This window comes from Rhea americana, unplaced genomic scaffold (assembly GCF_003343005.1).
Source record: "Rhea americana isolate MKP2758 unplaced genomic scaffold, rheAme1 scaffold_118, whole genome shotgun sequence".
Taxonomy (NCBI): Eukaryota; Metazoa; Chordata; class Aves; order Rheiformes; family Rheidae; genus Rhea; species Rhea americana.
In genome coordinates, this window is record NW_028185239.1 from 523,654 (window position 1) to 531,375 (window position 7,722).

Below are 7,722 nucleotides of genomic sequence, written 5' to 3' on the forward strand. Positions count from 1 at the left end.
AAAAGAAAAATCAACTCCAGTCTATGTGAAAATAACTCTTTCAGAGGAGGAGTAACAGCATTTGGAGGAAAATGAAAAGCAGGAAGCTGATCTCAGCCGCACGGAGAGCACGGACGGGGCGGAGCACGGGGACCAAGCGAGGAAAAGTGGAGCAAAGACTTGCTGCTTATAGCTCGTTTTTGGCAGTCCGGCCGAATACCACTGCATTACTGAAATACCAGCGTTGCAGCTAACGCAAACACCAACAACACTCCCCCTCCCCACCCGCGCGGCGCCCGGGGGAGTACGCGCGCCCCACGGCACAGGTAGCCTTGCACAAACCGCCCGCCCGCCCCGGCGCGCCGCTGCTCCCCACTGGCACYGCGGCCTTCGAGCTCCGAGCCCGAGACGTTCCCGGCTGCTTCCTCCCTCGTGCTCTCGCGGGCGGACGCTGCTCGGGCTGCAGCTAGATGCTGCTCGGCTTGCTTTCACTTGTGAACCGATTTGAAAAAACACATTTTTCAGAATGGATTTAACGCACTTACTTTCATAACGAGAGGAAATTCATTTTACGGATTCAGAAACAGATCACAGTATCTTCTAAAAGGAATAGCTGACATTTTTTTGTGCATAAAAAAAAAACTTTGATAAAGTAAAAAAAAAGGGGGGGGGAGGTTGTTTAGGAAGATAACAATTTTATAAGAACTGTTTTCAGAGTTCAACTGTTTCAGAGATTTTCAAGAGGCTTTAGAGGCTAAAACTCAAAAGGACATCCAAGCTGGGTTTAAGCAATATGGGAACATCTCCTGCTCTATATGAACTGCAATTCCCCCCAAGCCGTACGCTAGTCCCAGGCAGCGAGGCACCCGGTTCCCGGGCAGGCTGAGGGAGTTGGCTCCCCTCCCCACGCTCCCCAGAGGAGCCAGCTCTGCCCCGTGCCCTGGGATCTTCCCCCCACGTCTGCCCTCCCGGCCTCAGCAAGACGCAGCACTGCATCTGCATCTCCTAATCCACCTGCCTCTCCTAATCCTGCTCGCAGGTTGCTCAGGAATGACTTTTGTTATTACCATTGACATAGCATTACAAACAAACAAAAATCCACACCATAATATACAATTATTTAATGTGATGAGTAAACATGAGCTAGGAAAACAAACTGTCAAGAGTAAAACCCATTTAATTCTAGCAGTTTACGCACCCAACCCAAAAGACACGAGACAAGGTAGATTGGTTTCTATGCCAGCCACTACCAGTTGTTTCCAAAGAAGAATTAAAACCCATAACAGCAAACAGCATGCGGTGGGATCGTCCTAACACTCACACAGAACTGCATCTGGTGTATAACTTAAAATCAAAAGCAGACAATTGCTACTCGTTTACATTTTTTTCTAAACGAGACAGGATAACCATAGAGAATATTCCTTAGATACTTGTCTCACTCCTTTTTTCTCCCCTTAGTTCTGAATTTATCGCATTATCTTTTTGTGGCAAAATCAAGAGGTATTCTGCACTGCAGGGAAAAGCAGTAAATCGGTTAAAGCCCTTACACTATTTAAAACCCAGTCTGATGTCCTCTGCATTGGTACTGAGAGAAAATAGGGAAAAGAGGAGCAAGGGGGCCAACTAGTTTGCTCTTTAACACTTCTTTCAGGCACACTCTCACAGCTGCTCAACATAGGAGCCTGCAGCATGGCTGTAACTCACCTTTGGGACATCCCACTTCAGAGGACTAGGGAGCCCAGCAACTTACAAAGCACTCAATGACCTTTTTGAAATTCACTACACCTTGTTTGCTTTTTGACTGCTGTTTCAGTCTATTTCCCATTCACAGGTCACAGTCAAGTCCAAATCTTTTCCCATAAGCAAGTGGAATGCGCTTGCAACTCGCTAATGCATAAGCGTAAGTCTGACCTTATCAGCACCCACAACTTGATACTGTTTCTCAGCCATCATCCTACCTCCTAATTCTCTATTTCTGCTTGCATGGCCCGAAACAGAAAAGAGGCCAGATGAAAGGATATACTGGATTTACTATAGGAGCCCTTCTGCACCGTTTCAGAAGAAAACCTGGGGAATGAAAGAGGGGTCCCTGCAGCAGAGCCAGAGCTGCAATCCCTAGCTCCCTGCAAAACTTGAGACTTCATCCAAAGAGGGGACACACAGGACCTGTGCCTTCATTTTTGGCCTCTGCAGATCCCAGCCCACCGCTGGTGACAGAAATTAAATTAACTCATTGGGCTGTAAGTTGAAGGGCACTGATGCAGAGATATATCCCCATCTACAGCCTCTCTGATGAAGCAGCCACATCCTACAGAGTGGATGCAAAGCCTGATTGCAGCAGCACCTTCAGGTGCTGCACCAAGCATCAGCAGAGCCATAAAGATGCTGAAGGCCACTCAAATCGCAGCAGGCCGGCAAGACCAGCCACTGCATAAGCAGTAATACATCAGTTCCCATCTGCATTAGTATCCATCCCTTTTCTTCACTAATGTATGTGTGTTTAGTGGCATTATCCCTTTCTGAGTACGTACTGAGACACTCTAGTTTCACTCCCAGGAGAACATCTCTGTTCTTTTGGGGAAACTATTAGCACTGAAGTGATATACAGTTGCTTCCTCACTAAGAAAAAATACAGGTTAAAGGCAGAATTATATTGGAACTGGGAATGTAACTCACCCACTCAGCTGAACAGATTTAGTGAGTATTAAAACCAAGAATCCATAGAAACTGCAAGGGGTATTGTGCTGGTGGTGGTGGGTGGACAAACTAGCAGGAAAAGTTAAAATACGGTAAAAGCTCAAAACTTGATAGAAGCAGCAGAGATATTCCCAAACCTTTTCTGATATAACTACAGATACATAAATGCCTGGACTTCTCTTCACATCAAACTAACCCCACAGCACCACTCTCATCAGCACTCTGGGAGCCTACCAGAGACAGATTTGTTCCCTAACTCACACTCAATCCCAGAATTACAATTTCAGAAAAACTACTTCCAACCTGCTTTGCAGAAGAGAGATCTTAAAGCACAGAGTAATGTATTTCCCTTGATGTTCAAATTGAGATTCAGGTTTAAAAGTGCGCTTGTCAGTTCTCACAAATACTGGCCAGATATGCTATAGTTACAGCAAGCTTGCTTCTTTCCTCCTTTCTACTTCTTCAGTTCAAGTACACCTGTATACCAGCAAGATTGCTCCTTTTTATACATTTAGACAATCTCAGGCACTCTTAAGATAACAATTAAAGACGCCAAAGACAACTTATTCCAGCAACTCAAGAAACACTGGAAGCCCTTCAAAGAAAGATTCTTAGTAAATAAAAATCACTAGCCATTTTATGAGTTTGACTCAACCAAACATTTGGACACAGTTAAGGATATGTCTTAAGTCTATCTTGATGCAGTAATTAAAACACTCGCATACATGTTTGTCATTAACTTGCTATTATTTGTTTTACATTTTTTTTTAAGTCTTCTGAAAGACCCTCCTCTATCAATCCTCTCAAGTCTTTTATTATTCAAAGTACTTCATCTCTACGGCAACAGGTGCTACAGAGTAAAAGTTGGAGGGACATAGACTGAAGTATTGCATTGCTTCCAGCATAAAAAGCTCCATTTCTTTAGCTCTGTCTTTCTACGTAAGAAACTTCCTTGAGAAACTAGAGTAACATCTGCTTGTACTTCAAATAATTATTCTCTATATCTTCACCCCTCCCAGGTTTCCTTGGCTGAGGTCATCAAAATAACAAATACATTTTAAATTAAAGTTCGCCATTTGCAGGTTTTTGGGGGCAGGACTGTAAAAGTCATCATTAGGCGACTATTCTTCTCAGCAAAGCAAAACAATTTGTGCATAATGCTACAGTTGGACTTCCGTCATTATTTTTGCTGGCTAGCTTAATTACCCTGTCATGAGGTCTGTAACTTCAGTGCAGATACAGCACTGGATCAGCAGTTTTTACACTCCACTCATTACTTCCTAGGGGTCTTCAAAAGTAACTAAGATTTGTCCATTGTTGGTAGGCTTCAATTCATTTTTCAGGAGTCCGTACACCTACTGGACATTATTTTAGTGTTTCTGAAATAATGATAAAAAAGCTGAAAACCCATTACCTTTAAATGTTGTGTCAACTGCTTTCTTGCAGGAAAAATATAAATTTTTGAAAGCAGCCATCAAAAGGGATCTTCAATTATATAATCATCCTGTAGCCATTAGACAGGATAGAAACCTACCTCAGAAAGAAGACAGAAGATAGGAAACAGCAACCTCCTGAAAGAGTATTCTCTAATTTTCCTGTGTTAAACTTATATACTTAACAACTGATAAGTTAGAAAATCCAGGTACTTCCAATCTAGCAGATGGTATGTACGATTTTAACATTAACTTGACATTTCTACATTACTTAAACTAGAATTGTCAAAATTCTTTTACATTTACCAATTTCTGACCTCTCTCATCTCCTAGATTAAAGACAGGTGGAGATTAAGGCATCAAACTGTCTCAGTATTTGTTCCAAAATTAGGAGACAGATCTACTGATGGAGAGAACAAATTTGCGACAGAACTAATTTCCCCCGAACTGACAGGATGACTTCTCCTAGCCTGTTACTCTGCAGCTTTTTATGAGCATTAAAGTTGCTCAGAAAAACACTATGATAGGGAGGACATGGCAGAAGAAGATTCAGAGGGAAAAAGCAATACTGGTGAACCTTGAACGGGTGAAGGCTTCCTTTAATAGGCTCCTGGCAACCAGTAAGGAAATCTAACAGCAAAAAAGAAAGAAATAAACAAAAATTTGAATTTACAATTAAAAAATTGCAAAACTTAATCTGGAAGTGACTGTCAGTTAAGACACCCAAACACTCCTCCACTCAAATTTGCAACATCAGTCTACTTTTGTGATCTTGCCTCCTGTAAGATTCAGGGACAAATTCCAACACTTACACAAACTATACAATGCCAAAACACTCAACACTAAACAGATCAATCAATTCCGGTATATTTATAAAGTAGTCTACAAAACACCAACAACAACTTGTGTATTGAGAACTAGCAGAATCACTCATTTAATGACTCTTGGAACTTAGCTTCTTAGAAGTTTTATCATTTACTTTCAGACGTGGACATATACACAAAAGCTTTTTAAATTATGAAGCATACATGAAATCACAGATTTCCATCACCAAAAAGCCACTTCCTACTTAACAAACACACAGAAGACAGAACTGCCAGATCAACTTCAGATCTGCTGCAAAAATTGTACATATATAATGTGTAAAATATTCCAAGTTAAAAAAAAAAAAGAAAAAAAAAGAAAATCCTACCTCAAGCAGCAGGCTCTCCTTCTCTTCCCTCTCCCAACACTGTTATCCTTAGAAATTATTTTCCATTTCTTCACTACTAGAGACAGAAGCCACTCAGTTACAACAAATAATGTGGCATAATAATCTTAACACCATTGTCCTTTTCTTAGCTTTATTGTAAGACCAAGATTTTGGGGAGTTTAGAGGCACAGAATTTTAGTTGATGTAGATTATGTATTAGTTGTGGCATGTGAAAATGCATTTTAAATATCAAAATTCTTTAAAATCATAAGATTTTTGTTTTGTTTTTACTTTAAGAATGAAAGCTGTTCTCTACAAGATTAAAATGCAAAACAGACTTTCTTTTTAAAAGTTACATTAATTTAAGCTTCTCTGTTTTCTAGTTCTGTCAGAAACAACTGATTAAAGACATATACTTCTGTTTTTAAAATAATCCATTTTTCTTCCTAAATGTACCTCTGTAATGCTCCATAAGCATATTCTTAAAAGAAATACAAAGGTTCAAAGAGCAGTTACAAAGAAAGCTATTTTATTCCATTAATTTGCATCAAGTTTTATGGCTCCTATCTTTCCCTCCTAAATGGAAAACTAACTGTGATAAAACATCAAGCCCAATTAGAAGCAGCCTCTACACACAACTATTTATTTTAATAATTTCCTTTAGAGTATGTGTAATTGTTTTCACAGAATCCTTTAATAGTTTGGCCAAATATTGCTACCTTCTCTTTGGAAAAAAAACTTCCTCCAGTTTCACATCTAATTCACTAGACATTTCATCCAATTCAAGCCTTGACACATTTAAAATAAGTCTTTCAAATTAAATTTATCTTAATGAAACACTGGAAAGCCACTATTACAACTTGAGTTCTGCATACAGGACACAGTTGTTTTTTCCAGGTCACTATGTTAACACACATATCAGGAAGCCCCAAGTTTGGCACTTATTTTAACCTTAGCAATCGAGAGCATGATCCTATGCAATGTAAGACTTCAGCACCAGAGCTACAGCTCTAAAAAAAACTAATAAATAAATAAATAAACAAACACAGATCCATGGAGTTTGACCCCACTGAATCCTGAATTTCTGCCACCAACACCCCTTTTGAAGTAAAACTCATCAAATGAAGGGTAGTCCTAGCCAAACCAGTCGCAGCTGTGACTGCAGATACAGGATTTTTCCCAGGAAAGGTGAGAGCAAGGGCTCCGTCAAGAAGAAAGCAAGACAGTATCCAACATGCAATTCCACTAAATACAGTAGAGTTTTCAATGATCACTATGTATTTATGAGATAAAAGTCACCCAGTCTTTAGCTGTTCTTCTCTGCTACCAACAACTAGTTTCTCTGAATAATCATACATAAATTGCACTCAAGATACTTTTGTAAAACCACCAGTCAGCTTTGGCTAACTGCAATTTGCTTTAAAAAAATCAGAACATTTCATCTTCAGTAATAAACAACTTAGGGTTTCATATATGAGAACAAACATTTGCTTTAACATTGCTCATGATGATGCCCACTTGTATCCAAAAACTTCCTACTGAAACCTGACACGTGAATCAGTGGCTATTATATATCCTTCTCTAAGAGTTTTGCTATTGTTTTCTCAGCGTATCATCTGTAAATAAATGAATCATTTTTATCATTCAATCACCTTTCTTACATTTTCTCTTTTCTAGTTTGTGATTTTTCTCTCCAGCGTTTGTGTGAGCATCTTATTTTTATAGCAATATTAAAGTGCTGCATACTAGAAACTAAAAAAAAAAAAAAGGAAGAAATAAAGCACAAAATACATCACCAACATTCAAAATTGACATGTGATCGGATACACATAAGAAAAATGTTTGTTTGCGTTGCTAGATTCAGCCACCCAAAGACAATGCACTATTTAAAATTCTAACTGATGCACATATAAATTCAGGAAACCTCTTAATGAAGAAAAATCATACAGGTTTCTTGCACTGAAGTTTAAAACATACCTGTGGGACACCATAGAAAATGGTGAGCCTCTTCCTGCCACTCAAATAAGAACACAAGGAATACAGATAAAGACACACGTTAGCTACCTGCCCATCTAAATATAAATCCAGTAATAGCATCCCTATATTGACCTTTCTCTAATTAAGAAGGTCTTTTTCTTTACGCTAGTCAGAAGAAAAATCGCAAGTTTAATGTAGAACACTCATTACCAGTGGATGCAATGCTTTATAGATCCAAACCATGTCCTTGCATCTGCACAGAAGAGCCACTCTGCAGTTGTTAAACACTAGCTTCCTAGTAGCACAAATTATCCTCTTCCTGAATCTGCTCTGCACTCCTCAAGTTAAACTTGGGTTAACTGATACTTAAGTGAAAACTCTGAGCTGCAAAACGCAGTGGCTACAGAGGTAGTCCACTGCAATAGTTGCTATCCATACATTTTT

The 7,722-nt window shown here is 39.4% G+C and overlaps 1 protein-coding gene across 2 annotated transcripts in view; it reads right to left on the reverse strand.

Annotated features, from left to right (window-relative positions):
- The window catches only part of BBX (BBX high mobility group box domain containing), a 142,141-nt gene that overhangs the window by 110,246 nt on the left and 24,173 nt on the right, over positions 1–7,722 (reverse strand). The window lies entirely within an intron of this gene.